The 19044-nt window shown below is 39.2% G+C and overlaps 1 protein-coding gene across 3 annotated transcripts in view; it reads left to right on the top strand.

Moving 5' to 3' along the window:
• The window catches only part of PIK3R1 (phosphoinositide-3-kinase regulatory subunit 1), a 95397-nt gene that overhangs the window by 12527 nt on the left and 63826 nt on the right, over nt 1-19044 (top strand).

Genomic DNA, 19044 nt, shown 5'->3' with positions numbered 1-19044 from the left:
CCGAACCCATGTCTCCTGCATTGGCAGCCGGGTTCTTTACAACTGAGCCACCAGGGAAACCCCGAAACCCACTCATTGTTGATGGGAGATGGTCTCCACTTCAGCTCCGAGCACAGCTGTTCCTTAAAGTGTTTCACAGGGACAAGCCTTTTGCTGTTTTGCTGTTAACAGCCTTGTCAAGTCATTTTTTCACTAGTAAATCTCAAGCGTTATTCCCCCTGTATAATCTTTTGCCCACAGACAGAGAAAGGTATGGAAAGATGTGTTTCTAATGGGTGGACTCAACTGCAGTGGTTATTGTCAAGTAAAACTGACTCTGTATTTCTGGATAAGCTCCTGGTACTCTTGTGTCTTCTTTAACATTGACTTATTCTAGTGTAAATGAATGAAGTACCAAGAGTGAAGAAGCAGAATGCAAGGCTAAATAGAATTGTGAATATTTTATAAAAGTCAAGGAACTCACTAAAGATTCTTGAAGAGAAGAGCTTTTCTCTTCCATCCCAACCCAACAGGGATACTTGTTTTATAAACATTATACCATTTGTTAGAAGTAATGCCCAAATGATACATTTAACTTGACAGTTCAAAACAATAGTTCAGAACTGATTTCCTTTAGGATTAATTGGTTTGATCTCCTTGCAGTCCAAGGGACTCTGAAGAGTCTTCTCCAACACAGTTCAGAAGCATCAATTCTTTGGCCCTCAGCTTTCTTTATAGTCCAACTCTCACCATCCATACATCTCTACTGGAAAAACCATAGCTTTGAATAGCCAGACCTTTGTTGGCAAAGTAATGTCTCTACTTTTTAATATGTTGTCTAGGTTTAATATGTATGTCTGGGTCACAGTTTTTCTTCCAAGGAACAAGCATCTTTTAATTTCATGGCTGCAGTCACCATCTGCAGTGCTTTTGGAGCCCAAGAAAATAATGTTGGTCACTGTTTCCATTGTTTCCCCCATCTATTTGCCATGAAGTGATGGGATTGGATGCCATAATTTAATTTTTTGAATGTTGAGTTTTAAGCCAGCCTTTTCACTTTCCTCTTTCACTTTCATCAAGAGGCTCTTTAGTTCCTCTTCACTTTCTGCTATAAGGATGGTGTCATCTGCATATCTGAGGTTACTGATATTTTTCCTGGCAGTCTTGATTCCAGCTTGTGCTTCATCCAGCCCGGCATTTCTCATGATGTACTGTGCATATAAGTTAAAGAAACAGGGTGACAATATACAGCTTTTTTTTTTTTTTTTTTGCTAACACTTTTATTTTCCTATCTTTTTTTAAAATATCAATTTATTTATTTTAATTGAAGGCTAATTACAATATTGTATTAGTTTTGCCATACATTGACATGAATCTGCCACAGGTATACACGTGTTCCCTATCCTGAACCTCCCTCCCACCTCCCTCCACATCCCCTCCCTCTGGGTCATCCCAGTGCACTAGCCCTGAGCATCCTGTATTATGCATCGAACCTGGACTGGCGGTCTGTTTCACATACGATAAATATACATGTTTCAATGCCATTCTCCCAAATCATCCTACCCTCGCCCTCTCCCACACAGTCCAAAAGACTGTTCTATACATCTGTGTCTCTTTGTTGTCTCACATACAGGGTTATCGTTACCATCTTCCTGAATTCCATATATATGTGTTATATTGTATTGGTGTTTTTCTTTCTGGCTTACTTCACTCTGTATAATAGGCTCCAGTTTCATCCACCTCATTAGAACTGATTCAAATGTATTCTTTTTAATGGCTGAGTAATACTCCATTGTGTATATGTACCACAGCTTTCTTATCCATTTGTCTGCTGATGGACATCTAGGTTGCTTCCATGTCCTGGCTATTGTAAACAGTGCTGCGATGAACATTGGGGTACACGTGTCTCTTTCAGTTCTGGTTTCCTCAGTGTGTATGCCCAGCAGTGGGATTGCTGGGTCATATGGCAGTTCTATTTCCAATTTTTTAAGGAATCTCCACACTGTTCTCCATAGTGGCTGTACTAGTTTGCATTCCCACCAACATTGTAAGAGGGTTCCCTTTTCTCCACACCCTCTCCAGCATTTATTGCTTGTAGACTTTTGGATCGCAGCCATTCTGACTGGCATGAAGTGGTACCTCATTGTGGTTTTGATTTGCATTTCTCTGATAATGAGTGATGTTGAGCTTCTTTTCATGTGTGTGTTAGCCATCTGTATGTCTTCCTTGGGTAAATGTCTGTTTAGTTCTTTGGCCCATTTTTTGATTGGGTCGTTTATTTTTCTGGAATTGAGCTGCAGAAGTTGCTGATATATTTTTGAGGTTAATTCTTTGTTAGTTTCTTCGTTTGCTATTATTTTCTCCCATTCTGAAGGCTGTCTTTTCACCTTGCTTATAGTTTCCTTTGTTGTGCAGAAGCTTTTAATTTTAATTAGGTCCCATTTGTTTATTTTTGCTTTTATTTCCAATATTCTGGGAGGTGGGTCATAGAAGATCCTGCTGTGATGGATGTCGGAGAGTGTTTTGCCTATGTTCTCCTCTAGGAGTTTTATAGTTTCTGGTCTTAGGTTGAGATCTTTAATCCATTTTGAGTTTATTTTTGTGTATGGTGTTAGAAAGTGTTCTAGTTTCATTCTTTTGCAAGTGGTTGACCAGTTTTCCCAGCACCACTTGTTAAAGAGATTGTCTTTAATCCATTGTATATTCTTGCCTCCTTTGTCAAAGATAAGGTGTCCATAGGTGCGTGGATTTATCTCTGGGCTTTCTATTTTGTTCCATTGATCTATATTTCTGTCTTTGTGCCAGTACCATACTGTCTTCATGACTGTGGCTTTGTAGTAGAGCCTGAAGTCAGGCAGGTTGATTCCTCCAGTTCCATTCTTCTTTCTCAAGATTGCTTTGGCTATTCCAGGCTTTTTGTATTTCCATACAAATTGTGAAATTATTTGTTCTAGCTCTGTGAAAAATACCATTGGTAGCTTGATAGGGATTGCATTGAATCTATAGATTGCTTTGGGTAGTATACTCATTTTCACTATATTGATTCTTCCAATCCATGAACACGGTATATTTCTCCATCTATTTGTGTCCTCTTTGATTTCTTTCACCAGTGCTTTATAGTTTTCTATATATTGGTCTTCTGTTTCTTTAGGTAGATATATTCCTAAGTATTATATTCTCTTCATTGGAATTTTTTCCTTAATTTCTCTATTTTCTCATTGTTAGTATATAGGAATGCAAGGGATTTCTGTGTGTTGATTTTATATGCTGCAACTTTACTATATTCATTGATTAGCTCTAGTAATTTTCTGGTGGAGTCTTTAGGGTTTTCTATGTAGAGGATAATGTCATCTGCAAATAGTGAGAGTTTTACTACTTCTTTTCCAACCTGGATTCCTTTTATTTCTTTTTCTGCTTTGATTGCTGTCGCCAAAACTTCCAAAACTTTGTTGAATAGTAGTGGTGAGAGTGGGCACCCTTGTCTTGTTCCTGATTTTAGGGGAAATGCTTTCAGTTTTTCACCATTGAGGATAATGTTTGCTGTGGGTTTGTCATATATAGCTTTTATTATGTTGAGGTATGTTCTTTGTATTCCCGCTTTCTGGAGGGTTTTTATCATAAATGGATGTTGAATTTTGTCAAAGGCTTTTTCTGCATCTATTGAGATAATCATATGGTTTTTATTTTTCAATTTGTTAATGTGGTGTATAATATTGATTGATTTGTGGATATTGAAGAATCCTTTCATCCCTGGGATAAAGCCCACTTGGTCATGGTGTATGATCTTTTTAATATGTTGTTGGCTTCTGTTTGCTAGAATTTTGTTAAGGATTTTTGCATCTATGTTCATCAGTGATATTGGCCTATAGTTTTCTTTTTTTGTGGCATCTTTGTCAGGTTTTGGTATTAGGGTGATGGTGGCCTCTTTTGGAAGTTTACCTTCCTCAGCAATTTTCTGGAAGAGTTTGAGTAGAATAGGTGTTAGCTCTTCTCTAAATTTTTGGTAGAATTCAGCTGTGAAGCCATCTGGTCCTGGGCTTTTGTTTTTTGGAAGATTTCTGATTATAGTTTCAATTTCCGTGCTTGTGATGGGTCTGTTAAGATTTTCTATTTCTTCCTGGTTCAGTTTTGGAAAGTTGTACTCATATCAGATGAAATAGACTTTAAAACAAAGGCTGTGAAAAGAAACAAAGAAGGACACTACATAATGATCAAAGGATCAATCCGAGAAGAAGATATAACAATTATAAATATATATGCACCCAACATAGCACCACAATATGTAAGACAAATGCTAACAAGTATGAAAGGGGAAATTAACAATAACACAATAACAGTGGGAGACTTTTAATACCCCACTCACACCTATGGATAGATCAACTAAACAAAAAATTAACAAGGAAACACAAACTTTAAATGATACAATAGACCAGTTAGACCTAATTGATGTCTATAGGACATTTCATCCCAAAACAATGAATTTCACCTTTTTCTCAAGTGCACTTGGAACCTTCTCCAGGATAGATCACATCCTGGGCCATAAATCTAGCCTTAGTAAATTAAAAAAAATTGAAATCATTCCAAGCATCTTTTCTGACCACAGTGCAGTGAGATTAGTTCTCAATTACAGGAGAAAAACTATTAAAAATTCCAACATATGGAGGCTGAACAACACGCTGCTGAGTAACCAACAAATCACAGAGGAAATAAAAAAAGAAATCAAAATATGCATAGAAACAAATGAAAATGAAAACATAACAACCCAAAACCTGTGGGACACTGTAAAAGCAGTGCTAAGGGGAAGGTTTACAGCAATACAGGCATACCTCAAGAAACAAGAAGAAAGTCAAATAAGTAACCTAATTCTACACCTAAAGCAACTAGAAAAGGAAGAAATGAAGAACCCCAGGGTTAGTAGAAGGAAAGAAATCTGAAAAATTAGGGCAGAAATAAATGCAAAAGAAACAAAAGAGACCATAGCAAAAATCGACACAGCCAAAAGCTGGTTCTTTGAGAGAATAAATAAAATTGACAAACCATTAGCTGTACTCATCAAGAAACAAAGGGAGAAAAATCAAATCAATAAAATTGGAAATGAAAATGGAGAGATCACAACAGACAACACAGAAATACAAAGGATCATAAGAGACTATTATCAGCAACTACATGCCAAGAAAATGGACAACTTGGAAGAAATGGACAAATTCTTAGACAGTATACAGCTTTGATATACTCCTTTACCGATTTGTAACCATTCTGTTGTTCTATGTCCAATTGTAACTGTTGCTTCTTGACGTGCATACAGATTTCTTAGAAGGCAGATAAGGTGGGCTGGTATTCACATGGTATTCCTATCTCTTTAGGAATTTTCCACAGTTCATTGTCATCCACACAGTTAAAGGCTCTGATGTAGTCAATATAGCAGAAGTAAAGGATTTTCTGGAACTCTTTGCTTTTTCTGTGGTCTATTGGTTGTTGGCAATTTGTGTTGGCTCAGATGGTAAAGAAACTGCCTCCAGTGCTGAAGATCCAGTTTCGATCCCTGGGTCAGGAAGATCCCCTGGAGATGGGAATGGCTGCCCCCTGGAGTATTCTTGCCTAGAGAATTCCATGGACGGAATTCTATGGGCTGTAGTCCATGGAGTCACAAAGAGTCAGGCACAACTGAGCGACTTTCACTTCATTTTCATTTGTCGCAGTTTGAGACTTCCCTGGTGGCTCAGATGGTAAAGAATCTGCCTGCAATGCAAGAGACCCAGGTTCAATCCCTGGGTTGGGAAGATCCTTTGGAGAAGCGAATGGCTACCCACTCCAGTATTCATGCCTGGAGAGTTCCATGGACAGAGGAGCCTGGTCCATACAGTCCTCTGTAGGGACAGGGGACCCTACAGTCCATAGGGTCGCAGAGAGTCGAACACGACTAAGTGACTAAGCATGCACACAATACGAAAGATTACAAAATCATAAAAATATCTGAGTTGGAGTAGAAAAGATTATTTAACAGGTGGAAAGGGGTGCCTTGCCAAGGTTAGGGACAAAAATTTTGTAAAAATAACTGCTACACAAAAATTGCGTTTGATATCTGCTGTCAGGTGTAACTTCATTTGATTATAGCATATGGAGAAGCCAGTTATTCCTTAAAAATAATTTTCTCTTTGTAAAATATAAAATATTTTATAATGCTTTCTTTCTCATGTACTATGGTAACAATTGAGATTTTTAACAGCTTTTTCTTTTTTTTTAATGTATAGAAAGTTAGAGTAAAATAAAAAATTTTAGCAGAGTTTAATAAGAAAGAGATACATAATGTGCACTAAAGTAAAGAGCAGGCCTGAATATAAATGAGAAACTAGGAGCCATTGAAAGGTTGAAAAGGTAGTATGGGGAGGTTGGGTAGGGAGCTGAGATGCTAAATATTAGATTTTCTAGAAACGTTAATCTGAATGTTAATGTCTTCTGAAGAGGATTCAGCAGCTCATGCTAGTTGCATGTCAGATTGATAGGGAAAACAGTTGTAAGGACAGGTTTGTTGGAACCTGTGGGACTCTAATTTCGTTTGCCTAAGCGTGTGTTTATTATTTGAAAAGTGTTTGCAGGGACAAATTATGTGAAGGTGAGAAAGGATGGTTCTTTTCTTACTGTAATTGAATTCGTTGGCCTTTTTTCCGTTTTTACTCCTTCACCTGACTTAGCCTGTTTTTCAGGTTTGACTGTCTTTCTTTTATTGAGGAGGTACCCCTGTGACATGCAGGTCTCTTTTGTGGAAGGAGTGTCCTGGGGATGGTGGGCACGGCACCCCTGCTTGGAATAAAAGGAGGCCGCTGGGACGTGCCTTTAAGACCCCTCACTGCCTACCCTCTTTGTAAAAGGAAGTTGTCCTTAAACTCTGCCCACAAGTAGAATCTGTGTGAGAAGTTCCCCCTTAGATAACAACATGCTTTCCCCACTTTTCTTGTATGTTCCTAGAAATAAAGCTGTCATGGTTCACTTTGGGGAGGAAAAGAGGGTCACAAACCTATTTGAAGATCTGGCACCCAGTTCCTCTCAGGACAATGTGCCATTCAGCTATCTGGTTTGCGTGCAGTTTTCTTAGTAAGTGCTGGCCTGTTTGGATTGAGTTTCTATACTTGATAACCTTGTGTTTCTTGGAGTTTAAATGATCTGAGTGCCTATTCTGTGCCAGAAAGCAGGGATGAAAGATGAAGTCAGGACCTGAGAGAGATGGCGTGCCCTCTGATGCACTTTGCAGCCCCCCTTAAGCCCCTTTCCCACCTTGCGCTCTGCTTGGACACCCTCTTGGCTGACCTACTCTCCACTCTCTGCTTAAAGCTTTCTTCTCAAGGAGACTGGCTCTGCCTATCTCAGTCTCACGTGGCAGCCTTCCTCTCCGCTTTGGCAAAGCATTTATCGTCTAACTTACTACAGACTTTACTTGCAGTGTCCTTTGTTTATTTTCTGCTCCCTCGGGTAGACTATAAGCCCCGTGAGGGCAGAGCAGTCTCTATTGTCCCAACAGTGCTGTGGGTGCTCAGCAGGGGGACAGATGCTTGCTGTTGAAATGTATCATCTAACTGGTTCACAGCCCACGTTACTGTGGAAATGAGCCATATGCTTTGTATGTCAAGTCTGTTGCAGCCCATTTCTGTTTTTAGACATCATGGTTTATTGTGCATGCACATCATTCACATCTGAGGGATCTTGCAGCCTTGGCCTCGACTGTTGCCTGGTGGTCTGTAAAACTGTTATTTTTTTATCCCATTTCCTAGGACTGGTAGTTCTGCTGGCAGGAAAGCTTGTGGAGCTGAGAGTGGGCTCTGTCAGCCACTTAAGCAAAGTGAATAGAACTTGTGTCAAGATCAGCAAGTGTCCTCAGGAACAGATTTTATGCCCTCACTCCCCATCTTTTATCTCCTCTTTGCATGGAAGCTAAAATTCCGGCTATGAGCAGCACATTTCATTTCCGCAAAACCCAGTCAAACCCTGTTTTACCCTCTCTGAAGAGAACCTCTTCCCTGCCTGGTGCAGGTAATGGGTGTGCACAGTGGATGGGACATGTGAGCTCTTGAAAAGCCATCCTTCCACCCTCTCTGCATCAGGCTGCTTGCACGGGACATGGCATTCCCATAAACACAGCCCTCTTCAACCATGCTGCCATATTTCCCCTGACACAAGGAAATGAGTTGATGGAAGTGGGGATTTAGGGATAAGAGAATCAAAATGTGTTTCTTTCAGATAGCATCCACTGGGGCTATTTCTCGAGACAGTCTTCTGCAGTCCTTTAATTAAAGTCACGCTAATGTGGAATATTTAGACTAGCGAGATTCCAGGACCACAGCAGTTTGTAGAGGATGTTGAAATCCGCTAGCCTGAGTGATCACTTAGGAATCTGAGTTCATCCCCACCTCCATCCCCCATCCACACACTCCTCCCCCAGCTCCTACTTTGGACTCTCACAGTGGGTCCCAGCTGGTCCCACATATAAAACATAAAGCACACATTTGGTGTGGCTTATTTTAAACTTTGATCAAAATTCTTTCTAAACAGAAAAGGAGAAAAGCCTGCAGCTTGTGTTTGCTTTCACGGTCTCCCCAGGCACGTGATTTTTCCATTTTTCACACTCAGCATTTGTGTGTCCCTTCACGGCTGTCGTTCCCTGTCTGGGAAGCCAGCTGTAATAAATCACATAAATCAGCTACACTACACAGAGGTCACAGAGGATGGCGACCTGATCCCAAATTATACACCTCTGCTGAGCCCCGTGGTAGAACGTACTGCTGTTACCCACAGAAATGGTACCCGTGAAAATAGTTTGCTGTGCCTCACGAATTCCTGCCTCATGAATTCTGTTTTAGTTCAGAATCTGCTTTCTCACAACTTTCCTCACCTTTTCTCCTGCTTAAGTGAGACTTTGCTGTGATGCGGGAGGACTGTGGTTAACCACCAGTGATGGGGTGAGACCTTTCACTTTGGTGCTGACTCCCTGTTTTTCATCAGTCACTCTGCTTTGGGGAGCAAGCAGGCCTGGTTATAGGATATTTGAAGATCAGGGCCTTGGTGTCCTGTCTTTAACTTCTGACCAATCAGAAAAAAATCAGAACAATAGAAAATTTTACCCAGATATTAATATATAAGTAGTTTTTTTGTGGGGCGGGCGGGAGCGTGGATGTCTTAGTTCCCTGACCAGAGATTGAACGGTGGGCTCCAGCAGTGGAAACACCCAGTCCTAACCACTGGACTGCCAGGGAATTCCCAATATATGTGTTTGCTCTTTGTGTTTTAGTAAGAAGAGAAAAGTGCTGATGAAAGATGTCAATGTAATTGATTAAAGAGCAGGCCTGGGTGAGGGGGGAATGTGATAATCATTTTTGATAAAATCAGGTGAGCCTAACCACTTCTCTCATGATAGAATATATCACTCAGGCATTTAGTTACATATTAGAACACAGTTCTCTCTCTCAGAAGCACCAGTGTTTCTACTGAATTCTCTAATTTTAAGATGTTGTCCCTGTTAAATTTATTTATTTAGTTTCCCCGGAGGAAGTAACCCTAATTAACAATTTCCGTATCTATGGTTATTTGAAAAGGAAATTGACGAGAAGAGAAAGGATTCTCACCTTTGCTGCTTTTTAGCAGGAAGGTTCCACCCGGAGCTGACCCAGCCGCGTTAGAAACTTGCAGGCCACCCCGAGGTGAGAAGGAGCCGGAAGCTCCCCTCTCCCAGGTGGAAATGAGCTGGACTCTCTCCTCTTCAGCTAGAGAATTTAGAACTCCTCCCTCCTTCTTCCAGTGTGTTATTAGACGAGAAGGTCTTGATACTCTCTTTCCTGGAGCTTCCGTGACAGCTAAGTTCAGGGTTACAGATAAGACATTCGAGGAAAAGCTTTCCTCCCAGGCTACCATGGCCTGTGTCATTTAGAATCTCAGCTGTAGTATGAACATTATTATTACTTTTTACTTAAGTAAAATTAATATTATTTACTTTTTACTTACTTTATTTCAGAGGCTTTTATTAAGGCTACTGGCTCTACAGGTTTCATTCCCTGTTCTTTTTTCCAAAATGGGTAAAGGGTCCCATGTCTGTATCTGTGCAACCCAGCAAAGCCCTCCCACTTCTGATTCAAGCAGGAGCTGTGTGAGTGGAGTGATCCTGTTTTGTTTACTAGCAACCTAGCTAATGTTAATGTTCTGATACAGTTTTCTTTGTCGTGAAAGTAGAAGGCTGTATGTTAAAAGTGTTTCTGTTTTAACTTTTTAGCTTAGTTGTCAATAGATCGTTTGATAACTTTGATGTCAGTCTTTTCTGGTTTCTCAGTGAACGCATCTTTGTCTAAAACAGGCAAAATTCTGAATTCTGATTAATAAGCACTTTTTCAGTAAGTCAGAGTTTGAGAAAATAAACATTCAAAATTCTGAAATTTAGCGACACATGGCACCTTATATGCTAAGTAGCTTCCCGAAAGGGGAGAATATGGTACCTCTGGCAAATAAGAATACCAAGTATTAGATGCTATTTACATATCCATGTTTTTCTTAGTAAAACAAAACAGATGTTAGCAGTACAGCTGGCTGTTGCATATTTGTGTATTTTTGTTGCTAACAAATTTCCATGAGGAAGGGCATAAAATTGGTTTGAAGGCTAAAATGGGAGAAAATAAGTTGATACTTTAACTAGAAATGAGAAGCATAATTACATGATGGATTATATCTTATTTTTTGAGGTCTTCATTGAATTTATAGCATTCAATATCAAAACAGTGTTTTCAGCGTTCAATGAAACTAATCTAAATAGAGGAGGTCAGAGTGAACTAGAAATTGGCTTTATTTTAATTACTCGGTACAGCTCCCTAAAATGTCAAGTTTAATGGAATGTTAGCATACTTTATATAGTAAATGTGTTATTCCTAGTTACTAATTTATATAAAAGACTGATTTGCATCTGCTATGATAATTGCATGCAGTATGCATTTTTTAAATGTTCTGATAAGACATAACTTTGCAGTTAAAAACAAAACGGGCATGCAGAAGATCTTTGTTTCATTTTTATATGCAGAATTTTGTCCTCCTGACTTTATGCGACCTAAAGTTTGGCTGTCATTTTCCTGAATACCTTCTCTCCTCTGTTTCTTGCTTGGGGGTGTTTGCATTCATCTATTTTGTCTGTTCTCGGTTGGCTGCTTGTGTTATGCAGTACCTATAGATCCTTCTGTCCTGTCACAATCTGACGCAGACTAAACTTAGCACTGCGAGTTCCTTACACTCTATTGTAGGAGACTATTTGTAATTTGATGATCAAATCTGATAAACAAGATGGTGAAGATGTAGGCATATGTGAAGTAGAAATCCCTATGATATATTATTGGAATCAAAAATTCCACTCAGCTTTGCTTTCTGTAAATTATGTAACCCTTCTTATCTCAGTGGTCTCTACTTGTAAAATAAGAAGTAGATGCTGGATCTTTTGAGTTCTTGCTATATTTTTATTTTAACCTCTTAGTGACACTTGACCAGTGAAAGTTTCTCCATTCCTGTTTATAAGAAAACCCAGAAAATGTAAGTTCTTACTAGTAGTGTTTCCCCAGTAATGCAAACCGAGACTTCCCTGGACCTCCAGTGGTTAAGACTCCATCACTTCCTGTGCATGGGGCAAAGGTTCAGTCCTTGGTCAGGGAACTGGGATCTCACATGCTGAAGGACGCAGCCAAAAAATGTATGTGTGTGTGTGTTAGTTGCTCAGTCGTGTCTGACTCTTTGCAACCCCATGGACTGTAGCCTGCCAGTTTCCTCTGTCCATGGAATTCTCCAGGCAAGAATACTGGAATGGGTTGCCATTCCCTTCTCCAGGGAATCTTTCCGAACCAAGGATCAAGTCCGGGTCTTTCCTGCAATGGAGGCAGATTCTTTACCATATGAGCCACCAGGGAAGCCCCTGCCAAGAAATAAAAATAATAATAACAACAGTGTAACCCAGAAGCTAGAAGAGAAAATAAGGAAGGAACTCAGAGAAATAAACAAGGACAGTTGAGCAGATGTGCTCACGTGACCTCACGCAAGATCTGATTGCAGGTCTGTACTTGGGATGATGTGGGATTGTTGCTAATGAAAGTGCCAAATTGGTCCCAAGTTTTTGCAGATCTATGTACTATATGATTTTAAGATCTGTTTCACCAGTGTGAGAATTTATGCTCTACCTTTATCGCTGGCATCAAAATTGGTTTGGGAGTCTTCCCATTTTACACATTGCAGTTCATCAGCGAGTTAAAAGACATTGATGGAATGCCTCCCTTGGCCTGTGTCTGTGTGGCATAACTGCATTTGTTGACGTGATATGTGATCAGAGCTCCTAGGGATTTTTCTAGTGGGTTTTTTGTTAAATTTTCCAAGGCAGGAGGTGATGTTTATAACATTTGCCTATTCAAGTTTTAAAGATTTATTTAGACTTCTTCCAGTTTATGAGATAGACATATTAAAATATCTACCCAAGAGAATAATACTCTTGCATAAGTGTTAGGTGAGTGTGCATTGTAAAATTAGAGGGACTGCTGGGGGGTCAGTGTTCTCTCCCAGACTTTAACTGCACAGTGCCCTCAGGCTCAGCGCGTGGGACCACCGCCACAGCAAGAGAAAGGCAGCATTGGTTCCCACTGGCTACTGTGTTTTGGAAAATGCAGTTTTCAAAATGACCTGAGGTTGTTCATAGAATAACCTATTGTGAATCTGCACTAAACCACTAGTGGCTTTATTTTTATTCTTTAAAAATTTTTTCTAATGTTTAAGAATGTTGCTTCTTTTATCAGTAAATAATTCATTTGAAATTTCTTTCTATTCCTGTGTCTTAACTATGGAAATGTCATTGAATATTTGTAACATTGTTAATTTATAATTTCAGATTATTTTACAGCATGGTTAACTTAGGTCTTGCCATGTTTCTTCCAGGAGCAAAAAGTAAATTTTCCATTTTCAAAGGAGAGAGGTTCAAAGAAGTTAGAGCAAGATGTGATTTTTATTGGTAAATAATTGCTCAGTGATTATCTACAGGGTACCAAGGAATGAGATGTAATGAATTTAGTTATCAAAGTATACATTAGAGTCATTGTCCCATGTTTCCCCATGTATTTATTTAAATACTGAAAATGGCTTTTTCAAAATACACTCTAAAAATTTGCTGACTTAACAGTTTGCTAAGCATTCTGCTAGGCATTTTAAAGACATTTTTCCTTTGATCCTTATAGCCACCCTGCAAATATGGCATTATTATAACCATTTCCCAGATTAAGAAACTAAAGCTCAAATGATTGTATAAATATTTGAAAGGGGGGCTCCCTAAAAGGAGCATTCAGAGGTTCAGGAACACTCCAGCAGGCAGTTGGGTGGGTCTCGTGAAGCAGTCTTTTGTGGCGTTACCAGTAACTGAAGAAGTCAATTATTTTCTGCTTTTTGGGTGGTCTGTAATTATGTGTATTTAATCTGTTAAGTTTAATTGGCTGTTACATTCATACAGTCACACAAATTATCTTATTTTACCTACAACTTATAGAGTTTTCTTATGTTGCTAAAAATATGAAAGAGTTGAGTCGCAAAGAGACTGATAATGGATAAGGCCATGAACCTGAAACCAAGTTTGGGGTTACATGTGTGTATGTGCAGTTTTTGATAAGTGATTAGTTGGAAGAAGTTAAATGTCTGCCTCAAATGTTTCCCTGAGCTCTACATTTTCTGACTTCTGATTCAAAATTGAGTCATTTTGGCTAAAATTGAGCACAGGCTGGTTATTACCTGCTTCTTAGAAGCCCAAAGCTGAGGATATTCAGCATAAAAATTATGTGTTTTGGTGTGTGGATAGCAGCTGCTTAAAATTCCTGATTATAAGAAATCTCAAATGAAATCAAGTGAATATGAAGTCTCATACCTGAGTTCTGTCAAAATTAGCAATAAATGCCATTTTTAGAGTTTGGCTAAATAAATTCCTTTGAATGTCAAATTTTATTTCTCAGGAATGTTAGTCACTGCCAAGTTTATAACATAAACATCGTGTTTTTGTTACCTGAATTCCGATGACAAGAGGGTAGATGAGGGCAAGTGAAAGGCTCAGGTGAATTTTATTTCTAGGTGTTTAATTTAAAAGGACACTGTGACATTACACAGAGAAAGTCTTTCTAGGGATATGAGTGCCAGTAAAAATTCTTGGATGCTTTTATTTTTGATTATTATTAATTTTTTCAATTAAAAAGGAAACTTGTTAAAAGTTTTCTGATTTAAAAAGGTGTCTGCCAGGTAGTCCTGACATGCTTCTCGCTGGAGTCTCTAAGAAGGTAGAGAAAAGCCCTTACATTCTAAACAGTTATAAAAACTAGAACTAGCTGGAGTAGTGTCTACTGTAAACCAAACGGAACTGGGTTTAAAAATAATGGGCAGAATAAGTTTTGACACCTAAAAATAGGTAGGGAGAGCCATGTCCTTGCTGACTCTGCCTATAATTCAGAAAGAGCCTCCTAGCAGCTGTCCCCAGAATGCTCTTCCCTTTCTCTTTCTAATCTCCTCCAACAGTGCCTTTTTATTCAGTGGAAGGTCATAACTCAGAAAATAACCAGGCAGAGCTGGGGGTGGGGTGGGTAGGGGCTGTATTACTGTTACATCCTGAGAATCTTACTCCATAAAAGTCAAGTGCTGGAGGTCGGGTAGAGTTAGAGCTGTGTTTCCTGAGGGTTTGAGTATTGTTTGAGTCCACCATCATTTAGAGCTTCAGAAAGCCTTGGCAGTAAAGGTTGGAGAAGGTTTGCTTTCAGCAAAACTATATTGGAATGAAAATCACATTGGAAATTGGCCTGGGAACTATTCAGCTCAACTTGCCCACTAGCTCTTGGTCTGAAGCCAGCACGCATGTGGATCAGCAGTAGCTCAGAGCAAACACCAGGGCTAGGCAGATATCTCCCTGTATAATGACCAATAAATAGGAGGGGGAAAATAGCTGAAAAACATTGCTTTGTAAAGGAAAGGCGAGAACATAGCGAAGATTGAAGGAAGAGCAGACCGCCAAACAGTGGCCCAAATGAAAGAGGAGCAGAAAGCAGTTAGATGATAATGAGCTAAAAAGAATTAGATGGGATGAAATGAGAGTGAAACCATTAAGAAAAAATTGTAAAGAAATTAAGAATGCTGTATAGCGCGTTAAAATCTGTAGGGGATGGCAATAAAGAATAGAATTAACACTACTGAAAGTAAAATTAATGTCGTGGAGGAGAAACTCAAAGCTCTTCCAGAGTCCAAAGAGAGAATAAAGAAGATTGTAGATGCATTGTGGAAAGATACAACCTGGGGATTTTAAGTGTTGATAAATGAGAAAGAACTAAGTCATATCAAATGGAAAAAAAACAAATATAAGAATAAGCCTGTGTGTATTTTGTGCTGATTTGAAAGTGTTGCTCACATTGTTCAGATAAGATCAATGAAAGGCCACCTCTAGATACGTTTTGACAATTAAAAAAATTTTGTTTAAGAATACTATCAAACATCTTGCCAAAATATCTGCTTAACTATCACAAACCCAAGTTCAGGCTTCCTTCTCTTTTGTACCAGTAAAGCCAAGGTGGTGGATGGAGTTTTGAGGAAGAAAAATTTTGACACAAGACCTCAGTGTGTTGCCTACTTATATATCATGTGGAAGGAATTGAGAGGTGTTCTCTGATAATCAAGAACTCAGGGAGATACTTTCAACTTCTCATGTCAGGAGGGTGAACTTCAAAATTGCCGTTTCATTAAGTTTTATAATTAGAAAAGCATAGATGAAAAGCAATTCATTTTGATTATCTTAAAAATAATTAGCAGAAGAGTAAAACTGTAAGATATATTTTTTCCAAATACCTAGGCATATTTATTAAAAAAACAACTAGACACAAAGAGCAAAACTATTATTGACATGGAGAAAATGTTTACCGTGTATGAAAATTTAAAGAAATACATATATCAACACATATATACATACAGAAATACAAAATTCAATTTGTTACCTACCTATATTTGTGTGTTCAACAAATACTTGTTTTGTGTCAGATGCTATTCTAACATTTTGCTACATTGACATGTTACTTTTCATTAGGTGTCATGACATTGGCCTTAATGTTTTACCTGCTCTAAAGATAAAGAAATTAAAAAGCTTAGTTAATGGCCCGTAGTCACATAGTTTATGCAGGAGTTAGGGTTTGACCCCAGCCGTGTGACTTTGGACCCAGCTTTCTTTCTTTCTTTCTATCTGGCTGTACTGGGTCTTCGTTGCTGTGTGCAGTCTTCCTCTAGTTGCTGGGAGTGGGGTCTCGTTGCAGTGGCTTCTCTTGTCGCGGAGCACAGGCTCTACAGTGTGTGGGCCTCGGTAGTTGGAGCACACAGGCTCAGTAGTTGGGGCTTGAGGGCTCCAGAGTGTGGGCTCAATAGTTACCACTCACCAGCTTAGCTGCTGCGCAGCATATGGAATCTTCCTAGATCAGGGATTGAACCCGGGTCCCCTGCATCGACAGGCAGATGAACGCTGAGCCACCAGGGACGTCCTGACCCAGCATTAGTAAGTGACGGTGTGACACAGTGATGCACGCTTGGGCAGTGTTGTTTGTGCTGTGTGACACTACTGTGTTTCTGGCCACGGTCTCCCAGCCAGGAGGACAGATCATCTCCTGGTTTGCCAGTGACCTATGCTGTGGTCTGATATGGGGGGGGAAAAAGGAGTTAACCAGGTTTTTCCATTCTCAGGCAATAGACCCAAGAAGATCTAAAGAGAATGAAACAAATGCACGAGTTACTCTTGGGTCCAGCAAAAGGACCTCATCGGAACAGACTGGGAAGAGGTGATTAGTTTTAAGGGGCAGTCCTTCCCTCGGCAGTTGGAAGCTGTGGGGCTTGTTAAATGGTTAAAATACTAACCTTTGCATCAGCCCTCACTTGGCTAGGGTTTCTCAAAACGTTTTATATATCTATATCCATAGATATGTTATTATATATATTATATATATACATAGATATATAAAACAAAAGATAAATTTATAAAATGGTATAACTAACATAATCATGCATGTATATACATGCATGCATGTATATAATGTAACATACATTATTATATAAAGTTATAATTTATGTGTTTAATAACATTTATGTAGACAATGTTTATGTAAACATCTATCTGCTAGTGCAGTATGTAAGGCAATATAGGAAAGTCATTGTTGGGTTGATTATGCAAATATAATTGATCTGCTGTTTCACTAAAACAGGCTTGAAAGGATTGAAGCTCACTCTAACTCGCTACTTTCCTGACCATCACTCTGCAGTTACATGCACAGTTATATTGTAACTGTCATTTGTGGTCTAATCTTCCCCTCAAGGGAAGCTTGAGAAACCTGGTCAGCTTTAACATTTAGAGGAAGTTTAAACACACTGGAACATGAAATGTACAGTTGTTTAGGTTAAAACTCCGTTTCTTGTCAGATCACATGTATCCAGCTCTTCTGTGATTAGAGTCATCTGACTTTGACCTGAATTAAGGAAGGGCCTCGCAAGACACACAAATGTTTGCTCTTGTTTGCTTTGCTAGCTTCCGGAGACTGTGCAGTGGGCTGAGACCTCTGCTTATCTGAAGGCAGTGTGGCCACATAAAGCAGTTGTCACTGGTTAACTGTTTTCATCCCCTGAGCTGCTTTGGGTGAATTTCAGCCTAGTAACTACATCCCTTTAATATTTTCAATAATTTATATTCTTTAAGAGTGAAGATATTTATGGGATTTTTTTTTTTTTTTTGAGGGGCAGGGGTTAGTTAGAGTATAGCTGTGAGGCTAGTTCCTTCATATACTCCAGAAGAGAAGCATAGGGTCAGTTTCACAATGATCTTTTTCCAGAATGCAAAACCACTGTCCTCCTCATCTCTTGGGCAACCCCTGCTCAGTCCACTTTCTAGAAGAATTTAAAATGTAGCCGAGGCTTTGGCTTCAGAGTCTCCGGGTCCCTAAAGGATCATCTTTTGTCTGTGTCAAATGTTGTGTTTAGGTTGTATTTTGAAATGTTCCAAATTTTATATGCTAGTAAATATAGTTAATAGTCTTCAGGTTATGTTGTCTCACATTTGTGTATAATTTCCTCAGAAAGGGAAATGGAGAGGGTGGGGGTGAAGAGAGTAATTAAACCTTCTTTAAAGGAAGGGAGGAAAGTCTCTTGTTTATACACGTTGAATAGACCACTACTGATTGATGTTAGTCTTTTCCCGGAAATCCATCTCACACAGTTGATACTCAGCGTTTTAGACAGAGGTGGTATGGGCTCTGATAATTTTGTTACCGTATTTTAGACCTTTTATTTATGGTCATTTAGTTGAATGATGAGGGCTCCCTTGTTGACTCAGTAGTAAAGAATCCGCCTGCCAATGCAGGAGACCCAGGTTTGATCCCTGGGTCGGGAAGATCCCCTGGAGGACGGCATGGCAACCCACTCCAGAATTCCATGGACAGAGGAGGCTGATGGGCTACAGTCCATGGGGTGGTAAAAGAGTTAGACGTGACTTAGTGACTGAACAGCAAGTTGAATGATTACACGAATTTTTGATTTGCTAAAAAGGTTATATATGCTGTTTTTAAAATTTTACTTTTTAGTTCATTGAATCTGAATGCTGGCTCTTTCCTTTCTTAAATATGTGTCAGATGAAATGTTTTACCTCTGAGATGAGAAGTTCCAAGTTTATTCTTTATTGATATGTTTGCTAGCATGCGTGAGCATTTGCTCTGTGCTTTATCTCCATAATTTTATTTATTTAGTGCTATTTATAGGTGGTGGCTTAGAAAGAACAACCTAGTAGATGACATTAGACATCTGATGTAGTAGATGGTAGACAGCTGAGACTTGGCATGCAGGCTCTGACCTGAGGATGTGTGCTTTCCAACCTGTATCATCCCCAAAGGAAAATGGGGAAGGAAGGAACCTTTAGAAGAAGTAACTTCTCCAGAAATCATGTCATTAAAGCAATCACGGGTTCTGAAAGCAAATACTAAAAGGCAGACATTTTAAACAGTCTCACATCTTTGTAATCTTTGCTCCATA

Source organism: Bos taurus, chromosome 20, assembly GCF_002263795.3.
Source record: "Bos taurus isolate L1 Dominette 01449 registration number 42190680 breed Hereford chromosome 20, ARS-UCD2.0, whole genome shotgun sequence".
Taxonomy (NCBI): Eukaryota; Metazoa; Chordata; class Mammalia; order Artiodactyla; family Bovidae; genus Bos; species Bos taurus.
This window is presented reverse-complemented; position numbering and strand designations above follow the sequence as displayed.